This window comes from Rhamphochromis longiceps, linkage group LG1 (assembly GCF_057381845.1).
Source record: "Rhamphochromis longiceps isolate RC_006_pf linkage group LG1, R_longiceps_female_GT1.1, whole genome shotgun sequence".
Taxonomy (NCBI): domain Eukaryota; kingdom Metazoa; phylum Chordata; class Actinopteri; order Cichliformes; family Cichlidae; genus Rhamphochromis; species Rhamphochromis longiceps.
In genome coordinates, this window is record NC_140557.1 from 41,494,611 (window position 1) to 41,510,815 (window position 16,205).

The following is a 16,205-nucleotide window of genomic DNA, read 5'->3' on the forward strand; positions in this document are numbered from 1 at the left end:
CAGAATATTACAGCCTCCAGACTCTTGAAAGCTTTCATTTGCTGCCTAGTGTAGTAAGAAGTCTGGAGGACCAAGTAGTTGGTGATATCCACAGCCTCGATAGTAGGCAAATCCTTTACTTCTGTGGTGTATTCGGACATTTTCAAAGAATACGGATCACGTCCGATATATTTTTTTAACTATCTGTTTATATCTCTCCCGAGAAACGGGGTCTAAAGTTGCACAATAGCTGCTCTCCTGACTCTCCACAGTGTCCTCCATGTTTACTTCCGCCCTCCACTCAAAAATCGCGCTGCCTCCGCACGTCATCAGAACCACGTGACCGCAACCCAACTATTGCACATTTCAAGTATTTATTACAGGTGCAGTGATAACCACTTTAAACTGTTGAGTTGAATCTATAATCTTAAATGCTTTTGAATGCTTGTTATAATCTTAAGTGTGTATGTGATGATCCTGTTGATTTTGAGTACATCCTGTACAGAGTCAGAGTGACAGGAAACTGCAGGGTTGCAGAGCATTTGCTGAAGTGAAACCGAAAGCAGAATCTAAGTGCAGGTTATTCTGAGGAGCTGGTTAGACGAGGCTATGTGAATAACTAGGTTATTCAAATTGTCTTTTATACTTTTATATTCTTTTATTAAGCTTTTAGTAGAGGTTCTTGATTAAAACATTTATTCAACATAGTACATATAGTTTCAGTTAGGTTGTTACACATAAGGATGAGCCTCTGTTCTTGTGAAAGGTCAGAAGTGCAACGGGTGAGATGAGAGAGCATGTAAGGATGAGACACACATATAGTTAGTGAGTGTTAGTACGCGATAAGTGACATAGAGGCCGAGTGAGGTCGTGACATATACACACACACACACACATTAGTTAGACTCTTTTATGGGTGAGAGGTTAGTCATGTCTGGTTGTAAATGCGAAATTGTCTCTGTAAAAGAGAAACGGTGACTTGCAGGATGAGTGTCTTGAACGGGAAGTCAAAAGGTTGACAGGAAGAACCGGCCATAAAGATAGAAGACAATGTTCTTTGGAACTGTATTAAAAGTCATTGTGGTTTTGACCTGACCTATGTATGGAATTGATCTGACGTATGAAGGGGCATCATTAATTCAAACCCTGATGCTATAAAATAATTGTTTGTGCTTTGATTAAGTCGAAGATCAATTCCTGTCTGCGTACAGAGTGATCTTCCCACACGTGTATTCATTAAAATCAATTGTTTGACCAAGTTCTGGACCATGGTTGTTTGTACTCTCCTTCCCCAATATTTGAACCCCAACACTAGTCTCGTGTTTTTTTTGTATTTTCCCTGGAACACTCTCTCACAGTCTGTTCTCTAAAACCTAAAAGAGGAATTATGGATTGGATCAACTGGTCCCTAAATGAAATTGACACCCCTTTCTCATCGAGAAGTTTGGGCTTGGGTGAGCCTGAGTGCTGAAGATATCTACCTATTCTGAACCATGGTAACAGGGTTCTTGCTGATCGGAGCTGGCTTGGCCCTGACTTATCGAAGAATTAAGGAAGCGGAACCAGCTGTTCAAACCCCCACAAGGCTGCCCGCTGGGATTGGAACGATGGGAGAGGCGTGAGTTTCTCAAAATGGGCTCATTGAGTGCAGCACGGATAAGATCTTGGAGAAGCTATGGCTGCTGTGAACACTCAGAACAAGATCTCTGACTGCAGACTGGATACATCTCGGAAGGGCTCGCTCGGAATGAGATCTCTGGGCGCAAAATCGGATGACATCTGCCAGGAGTGAACAAGACATTCATTTACTGATCCACACCAGTAGGATCTACAACAATAACACTGGAATGCTGCTCTGACTGAAATAGAGGAGTCAGGGATCCAAAAGTCTCAAAGTGAATCCGCATCCCCACTTGTCTTGGTTGTCAAGCTGAATGGTTACCTACACATTTCTAATGACTTCACATGGTTGAATGTAAGAACAGTTAAAGACACACATGCATTGCCTCATGAGTCGGATGCACTTTGCTGCACTCGGTGGAAATGTCTTCTGTACACTGGATCTCACAGGGTTGTACAATGTCAAATACAAGCATTCTCCTCCCCATTTGGCCTTAATGAGTTCAACAGGATGATCATGCTACCTGGACAACCTTATGGTCTGTACGTCATCTGAACAGGTAGAACTTGAGCATCAACAGATGGTTTTCTCATGTACAGTGCAGACAAGCATTCAGGGCTTTGAAACAAGAACTTGTCCGTAGTGTCACATGAGCCCATCTGGATTTTAATGCAGATGGGCTTCATCCTTGCAGCTCTTGTTTCTTTTGATGGCCTTGGAGCCGTCCTCTTACAAACTGCTCAAAGAAGTCCTGCCATTAATTAATTCTTCGATCTTAAATATGATCAACCTATCTCTAATGATCGGCTATGTACCACAGGCCTTCAAGCTGGCTGTAGTTAAACCTTTACTCAAAAAGCATCTCTAGACCCAGCAGTCTTAGCTAATTATAGGCCAATCTCCAACCTTCCTTTCATATCAAAAATCCTTGAAAGAGTAGTTGTCAAACAGCTAACAGATCATCTGCAGAGGCTTATTTGAAGAGTTTCAGTCAGGTTTCAGAGCTCAGCACAGCACAGAAACAGCTTTAGTGAAGGTTACAAATGATCTTCTTATGGCCTCTGACAGTGGACTCATCTCTGTGCTTGTCCTGCTAGACCTCAGTGCAGCGTTCGATACTGTCGACCATAATATCCTATTAGAGCGATTAGAACATGCTGTAGGTATTACAGGTACTGCACTGCAGTGGTTTGTATCATATCTATCTAATAGACTCCAGTTTGTGCATGTAAATGGAGAGTCCTCTTCACACACTGAGGTTAATTATGGAGTTCCACAGGGTTCAGTGCTAGGACCAATTCTGTTTACATTATACATGCTTCCCTTAGGCAGCATCATTAGAAGACATAGCATACATTTACACTGCTATGCAGATGACACCCAGCTCTATCTGTCCATGAAGCCAGATAACACACACCAATGAGTTAAACTGCAGGAATGTCTTAAAGACATAAAGACCTGGATGGCCGCTAACTTTCTGCTTCTTAATTCAGCTAAAACTGAGGTTATTGTACTCGGCCCTGAAAAGCTTAGAAATATGGTATCTAAGCAGATTCTTACTCTGGATGGCATTACCTTGGCCTCCAGTAACGCTGTGAGGAACCTTGGAGTCATTTATGACCAGGACATGTCCTTCAATGCACATATTAAACAAATATGTAAGACTGCGTTCTTCCATTTGCGCAACATCTCTAAAATTAGAAACATCCTGTCTCAGAGTGACGCTGAAAAACTAGCTCATGCATTTATTACTTCCAGGCTGGACGACTGTAATTCATTATTATCAGGATGTCCAAAAAACTCCCTGAAAAGCCTTCAGCTAATCCAAAATGCTGCAGCAAGAGTCCTGACAGGGACTAGAAAGAGAGAGCAGATTTCTCCTGTTTTGGCTTCCTGTTAAATCCAGAATTGAATTCAAAATCCTGCTCCTCACATACAAGGTCTTAAATAATCAGGCCCCATCTTATCTTAATGACCTTGTAGTACCATATCACCCTATTAGAGCACTTCGCTCTCACACTGCAGGCCTACTTGTTGTTCCTAGAGTATTTAAAAGTAGAATGGGAGGCAGAGCCTTCAGTTTTCAGGCCCCTCTTCTGTGGAACCAGCTTCCAGTTTGGATTCAGGAGACAGACACTATCTCTACTTTCAAGATTAGGCTTCAAACTTTCCTTTTTGCTAAAGCATATAGTTAGGGCTGGACCAGGTGACCCTGAATCCTCCCTTAGTTATGCTGCAATAGACGTAGGCTGCCGGGGGATTCCCATGATGCATTGAGTTTTTCCTTTCCAGTCACCTTTCTCGCTCACTATGTATTAACAGACCTCTCTGCATTGAATCATATCTGTTATTAACCTCTGTCTCTCTTCCACAGCATGTTTCTTATCCTGTCTTCCTTCTCTCACCCCAACCAGTCGCAGCAGATGGCCCCGCCCCGCCCCTCCCTGAGCCTGGTTCTGCCGGAGGTTTGTTCCTGTTAAAAGGGAGTTTTTCCTTCCCACTGTTGCCAAAGTGCTTGCTCATAGGGGGTCATATGATTGTTGGGTTTTTCTCTGTATCTATGAAGCGCCTTGAGGCGACTTATGTTGTGATTTGGCGCTATATAAATAAAATTGAATTGAATTGAATTGAATTGAATTACAGTTTCCCCCTGATGGAAAGATTGCCAGACCAGTGGCATTTGCCAGCAGGACCTTCTGACACTCTCAGCTAAACTATCCAGTGCATCATTTGGACTTTCTTTCTCTGAAATGGGCAATCTGTTAAATTTTACTGACAAAACCACCAGTCTATTCAGGAAAAACCCAGTCTGGGAAGCTATAAAAGACAGGAAAACTGAGGACTTAAAAAAAGGGTAATTAGAAAGACTGAACACACTCGGGGGGAAAGTCACAGGTAAAGTGAATCAGTAGACAAGACTATCAAAATAACACAGGCAGTAGCTTAGCAAAGAAAGGAGATACAAAAAACAGTTGAAAATACAGCCAAAACTCTACGGACTGATCTGAGCGTAAAACCAAGGAGATCTAAAAATTTATTTAAAAAAAAAAAAAAGCAAAATTCAAAACACTATACAAAGGAAACAATCTCAGCTAAGGACAAGGTAAAAGCAGAAACCAAGAACTCAAAATGCTCTGGAGAGATGACAAAAAGTAAACAATAACTTCAATCAGATCATTACAAAAGAAATTGTACGTTTAGTTAAAAGCATTAACTAAACGTACCGGATCAAAACACAAAACACCGGGTCAAAGATCCATGCAGAAATGTACACATGCTTACTTCCAGACCAAACACTGTACACATGTATACCATTCAGAGGTTCTTGTGCAAGGGAGCAACTACTCTGCAATATGTGGCAATTCCCTCCAACAGTTATTATTAGGGAGTCCAAAAAGTATATGGTGCAAACTGTGCAAACACACTAAGTCCCTGAGCGGTCCCTTGGACCACTGTGAGCAACATCAGATGTGTGCACTGTGGTCACGCCAGCAAACCATCCATTCAAGTTACATGGTTTATTAAAAGAGTCAAATTACAGCATTTACATTTCTGTTAGAATGCTTTTAAAGGGTTCAGCCCACTTACAATGAAAATGACAAAAGTCTTGTTTGTGGCCTGTGTAGTATGTTAACGTATTTGGATGTATAAATATTTATTTTTAGCAATGGCAAACATAAACTGCTAACCAAACCAAGCAGACTATAAACTCCAATATTGAAAACATGATTAGGATTTTTATTAAAAAGCTCTGACTTGTATTATGAGTCAGTTTGTGAAGCTATGCTGCTATGCACTGGGTGAGATTGTCCTACTGTGGTCTGGGAGAGAGTCCTGTAACTCTCCCAGACCACAGTAGGACAATAAAAATTGTAAATAAATGACATTAGAGGAGCAGAATTCTAATTGAGAACTTAAATTTCATCTCATTTTTCCTGTGTCCTTCTCACTTCTCCAGTGGTTGCACACTTTGTCCCAGCTGAACCCCCCTCTGCTTCTTTCACATTGTGTCATGAATCGCTGTGTAGCAGGCACTCAGGCACGAGGTTTAAACACAAAGAACTCAGCTTTATTTGCTGGCAGGGGAAAGTCATACAAAAGCAAACTAAACTAGAAAAATTTGCATTTCCTGCGAAAATGCAGTGGGATACCTTAACGCTGAAGATGTCTGTTGAAAAAAGCTGAAAAAATTGAAAGTCGAAAAAAATGCTGCCCTGAGTAGGATTCGAATCTGGCCATACTGGTCTAAGTGCTGCTAATTACTCACTGAGCCAAACTCATTCTCAGAAAGAAGAGGTGGAGACACTGACAATTGTGCTGAAATGAGCAGAAGCTGCTGAGAATTGTGCTGATAAGAGGAGAAAAGGCTGCAAATTTTGCAGAAAAGAGGTGAATCAGAAGAATTTCTGCTGAAAAGAGATGAAGCAGCAGAATTTCTGGAAAAGCTTAAAATTCTAATGAAAACAGCAGAAGAGGCTGAGATTTGTGGTGATAAGAGGTGAAAATGCTGAACCAAACAGAGGTAGTGCTTCTGTCTGTTTCAGCAGCCTGTGTACTTGTATGTATTTCTGCCATGGACTGTTAACAAGAATCTGAGGTCCATACTTTGCAGAATTGTAATAAATTACCATTATGAATTATTTGTCTGTGATAGTGTATTAATTTGTAGTGAAAAAAACATGTAGACAAGGTGGAATTGAACCCACGACCTTTGGGCTTCAGACCCGTTTCATTACCAACAGCGGCACTGGGAAACAGGGTGATGAGCAGTCAGAATTAGATCCCGGTAAGAGGCGAAAAACGCCGTTTTTTTGGAGTTACAAAACGTTGTGTAACTCAAAAACTAGGTGGACTAGAAACATAATTCTTGCACTGGGTGAATCAGCGGACTGGAAACTGAAACTAAACTCACAGTGAGATCCACACAGCATGAGACGAAAGGAGAGCACAGCTGGGGGAAATCAGAACTGACGAGACAAGGAGGCATAACCTGAACACACTGAGATCAGACGCGGACTATCAAAATAAAACAGGAAGCAAACACAAAGGCAGACTAAGAGACACAGGCTTAACACAGAGACCTGACTACATTACAGGGGATACACAGGCGTAGACGACGGAAAACAGAGGGAGCACAGAATAAACACTGGGAAACCAAAACACAAACTTTCATAATTCATAATATCAAAAATAAGAGTAGAAAAATCAAAAACACGGGGTCACCGACCCAGAACCAGGACACATTGGGTGTGAAGGTCCTCCTTCTGGGCTCCTGTTCTGGAAGACTTGAGACATGTGCCCCTATTAGAGATAACATTTTGTTCTCATTAAAACTTTCACATTTTGCACAATTACATATGTACTGTAGCACAAGCATGTGATACTGTAAACGCTGTAAAATATATAATTACACTGTTTTCATTAGCATTTCTACTACTCATAGTAACAGCATTTAATTAACCATTATAGATGAACATTCCTAATAAATTACACTAGAAAAAGCACAAAGCTGATTGAGAACTTAAATTTCACCTTATTTTTTCCGTCTGTCCTTCTCACATCTCTAATGGTTGTACACGTTGTCATTAGCGTGTCTTCACTCCACATCGGCCACACCGTTTTGCTTGCTAACGCAGTGCAGATTTTCTGTGTTCAGAGACCACGTCAGCATGCGCACAGCTTAGAGGAAACAGTGGTCCCACAGTGTTTTGATGATGTTGCACTGTCATTTCTTCCCTGGGCCTAAGGCTGTGAAATCAGGTCAGGGCAGGGACCTTTCTGTGTGGACTTTGCATTTTTCTTTCTGTGATTGTGTGGGTTCTCTCCCATTTCCTCCCACAGACAAAGGCATGCATGTTGGGCTAATTAGTGACCATCTGTTGTTATCTGTGCCCTGTGATGGACTGGCAACCTGTACAGAGTCTACCCTGTATAGAATGCACCTGACAACTGGGAGAAGCTCCAGCCCCCCTGGAACCCAAGTGTTTAAAAAGGTGGAGGAATGGAAAGAACAATCCCAGTGGATGCAGTGGTCAGCCATTAGATAGCATCAGCTATTTAATTTGTCATTGACTCAGTCAGTGCATTTAAGTCGGTACATCTTCCACAACAGCTGAGAGCAGAGATTGACAGTATAAAATACACACTATAAGAGAGCCAGAGATTAATAATACCTAATAGTTAAATGCAAACTGGTGTATAAACAAACACAGAGTTAAAAGAGGTGAATGAAGGAGAAATGCTCAGTGAATGATGGGAAGCCCCCAGCAGCCTAGGCGTATTGTAGTATATCCAAGGAAGGAGTCAGGTTCAACATCCCATCCCTAACAATATGCCTAATGAATAAGGAAAGTTTAAGCCTAATCTTAAAAGTACAGAGAGTGTCTGTTTCCTGAATCCAAGGTTAGAGCTGCTTCTACAGAAAATGGACCTGAAAACTAAAGGCTCCGCCTCCCATTCTAGTACTAGTAACCTAGGAACCACAAGTAAGCTCGCAGTCTGATAGCAAAACACCGCCGTCACTCCTAAAACTTCCTCCTTCCTAAACAACTAAATGCCATGTTCCCATATCATTTTTTGATTGGTCGACATGGTACATTTTTCCACCAATAGGAAAGGGTGGGGGGGGGTTTGGTTTTGTTTTTGCTCACAGGCTTTCGAGCGTTTTCCTTATAAAACCCCGTTTTTACCGTTTCTTCCCGCAGTAAATATAAACAACGACAGTATTCAGGAAGAAAACCAAACATTGCAGATATTTTGATTAGGGCTGGGACAACGCGTCGACGTAATCGATTACGTTGACGCAAAAAATACGTCGACGTAAAAAAATCTGCGTCGATGCGTCGTCACTTTCAAAAAAAGACATGGCGGCAGCGAGTAGCAAAATCATGAGTGAGGCAGTTGCAGTCAACTTAAATCACTCCACCCGAACACGCAGCTCTACAGTATGGGGATGTTTTAACAGAAAAGGAAGTGATTCAGTCGTTTGCCGGCTTTGTGAGGTGGAAATGGCCTATCATAAAAGCACGACGGCTATGCACCAGCACCTCAAACGACTGCATCCAGGAGCAGCTTCTGCAAAGGACAAACCACCGTAAGTTTTCAACTTTTTTACTAACGCTAGTTTTTACCCGTTAATTCATCCAGACCCCCCCGCGTAGACGTACACTCACTCATAGACACAGAGATAAACACCCAACCTCCGTAAATACAAAACTAATTTAAGCTGCTTAGCAGTAACATACAGCAGCTGCTGTTTAGTTGTTGTTGTTGTTGTTTTGTTTGTGGCCCATGCTGGCAAAATGAGTTGGAATGCGCGCAGGCTGATTATCAGAATCGGCGAAAGACAAAAATGTGAGACAGCGAATTGGCCGCAGGAGAAATGTTAACAAGGATAATGCACCACCTGCTAAACGTAGCCGTCGTGGACACTATTACAACATTGTTAAAGTGCTTGCAAAAGCAAAATGACAACGAACTCTTGATTTGTCAAATTTAATGTGTTTCATCCTATTTGAACGCTGTTTTTATACATAATGCTTCTCCAGCTTGATCTTATAGGTCAAAGTTATGCCATCTAATGACTAGAAAGCAGTGCACCAGTAAAGGTGCCATCAGCTATGGCTGTTTAAACGTTATCTTTTCCAGCCATCATGATTACTGCATATCATATGTTCAACATTGGGGATTATCATTAACCTCTTACTGTTATGCTATGAAAGAACATGGCATAACAGTATGTGTGTATCTATCTATCTATCTATCTATCTATCTATCTATCTATCTATCTATCTATCTATCTATCTATCTATCTCAACCAGATCCTTATCAAATTATTTTGATATTATGCTTTCCATATAATTATTTAGTAATTATTCGAATTCATCTGTGTGCTGTGTGTGATTTATGATTTCAGGAATAAACAGAAAAGTCTGGAGGACTACTGTCAAAGAAGAAGTACACCATGCACCCCCCAGGAGGTGGCTGTACTTACTGAGAGCGTCTTAGCTATGATTTTAAAAGACAAGAGACCACTTGCTGTGGGTGAGGGATTCAAAGAAATGCTGACCACTTTCCAACCAGGTTACACTCTGCTGTCTAAGCGTCATTTTACAAGCATGATGGAGAGAAAGTATGAAACTTCAGTGGAGAAACTAAGGAATGAACTAAAAAAAAGCCTCCAAAACATCCAAAATCTCCCTTACCACTGATGCTTGGACAAGTCTGGTCACAGAGTCCTACTTAGGGGTAACTTGTCATTTCATTATTTGTTCAAAGACGCCATTGCTGCTGTTTGTATATTATTAATTTTTTGCTATGATTTCCTTTGTTATATTTGTTTTGCAAAACATTTAATTTTTTGTTTAAAAACAGCAGATTGTAGTACAATGTTATTGTGGATTTTATTTTGTGAATGAAGAGCACTTTTTGGCAGAAAGCAAAGTGAATGTTACATTTTGTTTGTTTAAAGACACCATTGTTGCTATTTATTTGAAATGTTTTGTTAACTTTTCCTTAATTTTATATATGTTTGCACATTTCATTTCTTGTTAAATGCTATCTCTATTGTATTGATTGTACGACCTCTACAACTTTATTTTGCAATTTTTTTTTTTATTAAAAGGTCTTCAAATGAATAAATTTGTGTTTTTCATTTATATACATAAATTAGTAAATGTGAAATTGCTATACAAGTCAAATAATGGGGGAAAAAATCATTAATCGAATCGAATCGAAATCGAATCGGATTGAAAAATGACTCGTTAGATTAATCGATGCATCGAAAAATTAATCGCTAGATTCATCGATTAGGAAAATAATCGTTTTGCCCAGCCCTAATTTTGATCATAACTCTGGTTTTTTATTAATTTTAATTTCAATTCAGGTTAGATTTTTTTTGTGCATAACGCAGATTTTATGTGCGCAGAGACGTGCCAGCAGTGCGCAATTGCGCACGCGCGCAGCTCAGAGAGAACATTGGATGCCGCTATAATATATTAAGTATTATTTTGATATTCTGTATTTGTCAGTCATAAATGTGGTTTGAGGATAATTCAAAAGATTAATCACGACTCAGTTCTGAATTATAGGCTCATAATCATGCACATCCATTGCAGCTGCTTTAGAATTGCCTGTTTTCACCACTGCACGCCATTACTGACAGGAGGAAGCAGTGAGCAATTTGAAACAGTATGCAACCTCTAGCAAGGCTCAGAAAGCAGCCTAGAGCAGCAGCAGTCAGTGTAGAGGCAGACAAACTCTGAGAGTAGCTGCTGCTATGTACTCACACTGTGCTCCACTCAGCTCCCACACACTCCGGGAGGGGTTTGTTGTTCCACAGATCAACTTCCTCCAAAAACACATTACTACACACACTGTCATTCATTCAATAGGGTCATACATACTGTGACTCGGACAGTAATTATGTTGTCAAAAGATATGATAAGGCACTGATCAGATATTCATGAACTAGCTTCTTTTTGTCTAGTTGCTTCTGTCTGGTTAATATGCTGCCAACAGTATCATTTGTTCATTTTTCAAAATCAAGGCTACTATGCTAGTCTAAGGATGTGGCATGGGTCCAGGCTGATGGAGCAGCAGTCTAAACAAGTGTATACTTTCCATGTCTGTGAGTCTCTGAGGTATTGTCATTGCAGGTCTTATGTATTCTGACCTCCCCATGCCCTAAAACAGGGGTGTCGAACTCCAGGCCTTGAGGGCCGGTGTCCTGCAAGGTTTTAGATCTCACCCTGGGTCAACACACCTGAATCAAATAATTAATTCATTACCAGGCCTCTGGAGAACTTCAAGATATGTTGAGGAGGTCATTTATTTATTTATTTATTTTTCTCTTTTTCATTTTTTTTTCTCCTCTTTCTTCATTCATTGTCCGGGATGACTTCCATCCTCTTCACCGACAGTACACTTTAAAGTTGATATTGAGTTGGAATTTGATTAACGTAATTAGCTTAACTTCAGACTCATCTCTGCTACACTTGATGTAGCCTAACACTGACCATGAAACCACAGCCACTGTGAAAAGAAGGCCACGGGTTTGCAGCGCAGTTTTTTCTTTGTTACATAATTCCATATATTTTGCATCATATATTTGATGTCTTCAGTATGTATCTACAATGTAGAAATGAGTAAAAATAAAGAAAAAAGACTGGATGAGAAGGCGTGTTAAAACATTTGAACAGTAGTGTACAGCACCTTTCTTCTCTCCCACAGTTTCAAAGCACTTTGTACAACATGCCTTATTCACCTATTCATAGAACTTTCTTCTATGCTTAAGATCTAACATTTACATGCATTTATAGTCCGATGAGTATAAATGCTTCCAACCTTCCAATCACCAGCTGTATTATTATTATTATCATTATTGTTATTGTTGTTGTTGTTGTTTTTATTTATTTATTAGATTTTTTTTTGTTTTATTCTTTTAATGTTAATCACTTTGATGAGCACTTGTTGTTTTAAAGCGCTTTATCAGTAAAGTTGGCTTGGCTTGCCTAGCCGGCGGGGTAGGCTGCCCGGTCCTCCATTTCGTTGGGGCTCTTGCCCTTTGGCTGAAAGAGTTCAGTCTGGCCTCTTTCCTTCATCTGCTGGGGCAGGCAGTCAGTCTTCATCGAGGTGAATAGCCTCAGGTCTTCAGTACTCTTGGGTGGTTGTGGACTGCACAGCTCTGTCTTTCTGCCTCTGGCTCCTGGGGGAGGGCGTTGTTGTGGCTTCTCACCCTCATTATAAAGTATGTTTCTTGACAAAGACATTTACACACACACAGGTCATACACTCACTCATCCACACATATCTACACAAATACCTCACATACCTCAAAGCTGTGAGCGTGGTGCTAAAACTTTGGCTCTGTGTGCAGCTATTCACGGAGTTTTAACACTCCATTCATCACACCAAAATTTGGTAAGACATCTCAGTGTTGTTGGAGGAATTGTAGAGAGTTAGGTGACTTTATTCACATATTTTGGGATTGGCCTGGAATTTTTGAGTTTTGGAAATCTGTGCAAATAGATATAAAAAGTATTCTAGGGTTTGATTTATACTTGGACCCATGCGTATACATTTTGGGAATAGTCCCCAGGGATGTAGTGGACAAAGACTGTAAATATGTACTGAGAGTTCTGCTTCTGATTGTGAAGAAATGTATTACATCTGCATCACATTCTCTCAGTATCACACAATGATGAGATAGAATTAAAAAGGTCTACATTATGGAAAAAACAACATGGGAACCAATAGTAAGATTTATGGCACCTCTATGTATTCTTTAAAAAAAAAAGATTTATTACTATTTCCCCTGTGTTTATCTTAGTCATTTTTTTATACAGGGAGTGCAGAATTATTAGGCAAGTTGTATTTCTGAGGAATAATGTTATTATTGAACAACAACCATGTTCTCAATGAACCCAAAAAACTCATTAATATCAAAGCTGAATGTTTGTGGAAGTAGTTTTTAGTTTGTTTTTAGTTTTAGCTATTTTAGGGGGATATCTGTGTGTGCAGGTGACTATTACTGTGCATAATTATTAGGCAACTTAACAAAAAACAAATATATACCCATTTCAATGATTTATTTTTACCAGTGAAACCAATATAACATCTCCACATTCACAAATATACATTTCTGACATTCAAAAACAAAACAAAAACAAATCAGCGACCAATATAGCCACCTTTCTTTGCAAGGACACTCAAAAGCCTGCCATCCATGGATTCTGTCAGTGTTTTGATCTGTTCACCATCAACATTGCGTGCAGCAGCAACCACAGCCTCCCAGACACTGTTCAGGGAGGTGTACTGTTTTCCCTCCTTGTAAATCTCACATTTGATGATGGACCACAGGTTCTCAATGGGGTTCAGATCAGGTGAACAAGGTGGCCATGTCATTAGTTTTTCTTCTTTTATACCCTTTCTTGCCAGCCACGCTGTGGAGTACTTGGACGCGTGTGATGGAGCATTGTCCTGCATGACAATCATGTTTTTCTTGAAGGATGCAGACTTCTTCCTGTACCACTGCTTGAAGAAGGTGTCTTCCAGAAACTGGCAGTAGGACTGGGAGTTGAGCTTGACTCCATCCTCAACCCGAAAAGGCCCCACAAGCTCATCTTTGATGATACCAGCCCAAACCAGTACTCCACCTCCACCTTGCTGGCGTCTGAGTGGGACTGGAGCTCTCTGCCCTTTACCAATCCAGCCACGGGCCCATCCATCTGGCCCATCAAGACTCACTCTCATTTCATCAGTCCATAAAACCTTAGAAAAACCAGTCTTGAGATACTTCTTGGCCCAGTCTTGACGTTTCAGCTTGTGTGTCTTGTTCAGTGGTGGTCGTCTTTCAGCCTTTCTTACCTTGGCCATGTCTCTGAGTATTGCACACCTTGTGCTTTTGGGCACTCCAGTGATGTTGCAGCTCTGAAATATGGCCAAACTGGTGGCAAGTGGCATCTTGGCAGCTGCACGCTTGACTTTTCTCAGTTCATGGGCAGTTATTTTGCGCCTTGGTTTTTCCACACGCTTCTTGCGACCCTGTTGACTATTTTGAATGAAACGCTTGATTGTTCGATGATCACGCTTCAGAAGCTTTGCAATTTTGAGACTGCTGCATCCCTCTGCAAGATATCTCACTATTTTTGACTTTTCTGAGCCTGTCAAGTCCTTCTTTTGACCCATTTTGCCAAAGGAAAGGACGTTGCCTAATAATTATGCACACCTGATATAGGGTGTTGATGTCATTAGACCACACCCCTTCTCATTACAGGGATGCACATCACCTAATATGCTTAATTGGTAGTAGGCTTTCGAGCTTATACAGCTTGGAGTAAGACAACATGCATGAAGAGGATGATGTGGACAAAATACTCATTTGCCTAATAATTCTGCACTCCCTGTATTTTGATTTTGGCCTTTTTCAGCTTTATTGGACAGAGCAGTAAAGAGTGACAGGAAAGCGGAGGGAGAGAAAAGGGAAGACATGCAGTAAAGGACCGCTCATCCCTGAACCAGCACCCATCTCAGTCATTCTTTATATAGTAATTGTTTTTTGTTTCACTGTTTATGTGTGTAGTTATTTCAATATTATTTTTACATCATAAGGTTATGGTTTATTTTGGGGAAGTGTAGTTTGGCCAGATGTTTTGTTATTGTGTTCATTGGTAGTTTCCAGAACACCGGAATGACAATTAAAAGGTATGACCACATACGATTTAACTACCAAGACTAATGATTATAATGGATGATCGTAAGGGGTAAAAAAGCTAATAAAGCTGTTTAAAGTGAAACGGGGCAAGGATGGACGACTGTACATGCTTGTATAAAACAGTTTGAAGATAAATAAAAAGTAAAAAAAAAAATGCTGCCAAAACAGTGGACTTCAGGGTGAAACCAGCTCCTCTAGATCCCACTTTCCTCCATGCCTGGCCAGTGGAGGCAACAAAATCCTTCCACTTTCTGGAAACAGTCACCTTCCGGGACCCAAGGTAGGAGCAAAATATCAGCTCCCTCATCAAGATAGCACAGCAGAGTATGTACCTCCACCTGTAAAAGGAGAACCTGCTGAAGTCAATGATAGTGCAGTTTTACTCCTTACTCACTCAAGTCTCAGCTCCTCCTGCATCCTCTGGTATGCTGCTGCAATTTCCAAGGACTAAGGCAAACTATATCATAGTGGTGCAATGGATCACTGTTAATCCGTGATGAACCGATCCCACACCACAGTTCGGCACACACGTGATCCAAAGATTCGAAAAAGAGAAAGAAAAAAGTGTGTGTATGGTGCACATGGTGAGTCTGTCAAGCGATAGTCATGGCCAGCGATAGTCATGGCCAGCGATAGTCATGGCCAGCGATAGTCATGGCCAGCGATAGTCATGGCCAGCGCTAGCGGTCCAAGTGGAGGAGCAGCGGCATTTAAGCAGCCCTTTGCTGCCCAATCCGACCGGGCTAAAGCTATTACAAAAGTTATTGAGATGTTTATAACTGCAGACATGAGGCCATATTCTGTTGTGCAAAACAAGGGGTTTAAACATAAGATGGACGTGCTTGAACCACGCTATGACATCCCGTTGCACGTCCACTTCGGTGACAAGATCGCTCCAAGCATGTATGAGCAGGAAAGGTCTAAAGTTATGGCTGAACTATCCCAGGAATCTTCTGTTGCCCTAACTACAGATGGGAGGACCTCCAGGATAACAAAAAGCTACGTGACCGCTCGTTATATCACAGCGGAGTGGTAGATACAAAGCCGTGTACTGCCCTATATTGCACCTTAATTTGTTTTTATATAATTGTGTGGAATGAGTCTGAGTTGAATGTTTTTCAATGGGAAAAAAATACTTAAATGGCAAGTTAAATTTTTCTTGTCTTTTTTCTTTTTTTGCTGATCCAAAGATTTATCCGATCTGAACCGTGAGTCTTTTGATCCGTTGCACATGTATGTATGTATGTATGTATGTATGTATGGATGGATAGATGGATAGAAAAAATTCCCCACTCACCCCTGTGGGCGGTCAATCCTTCAAGCTCGGGTCCTCTACCAGAGGCCTGGGAGCTTGAGGGTCCTGCGCAGTATCTTAGCTGTTCCCAGGACTGC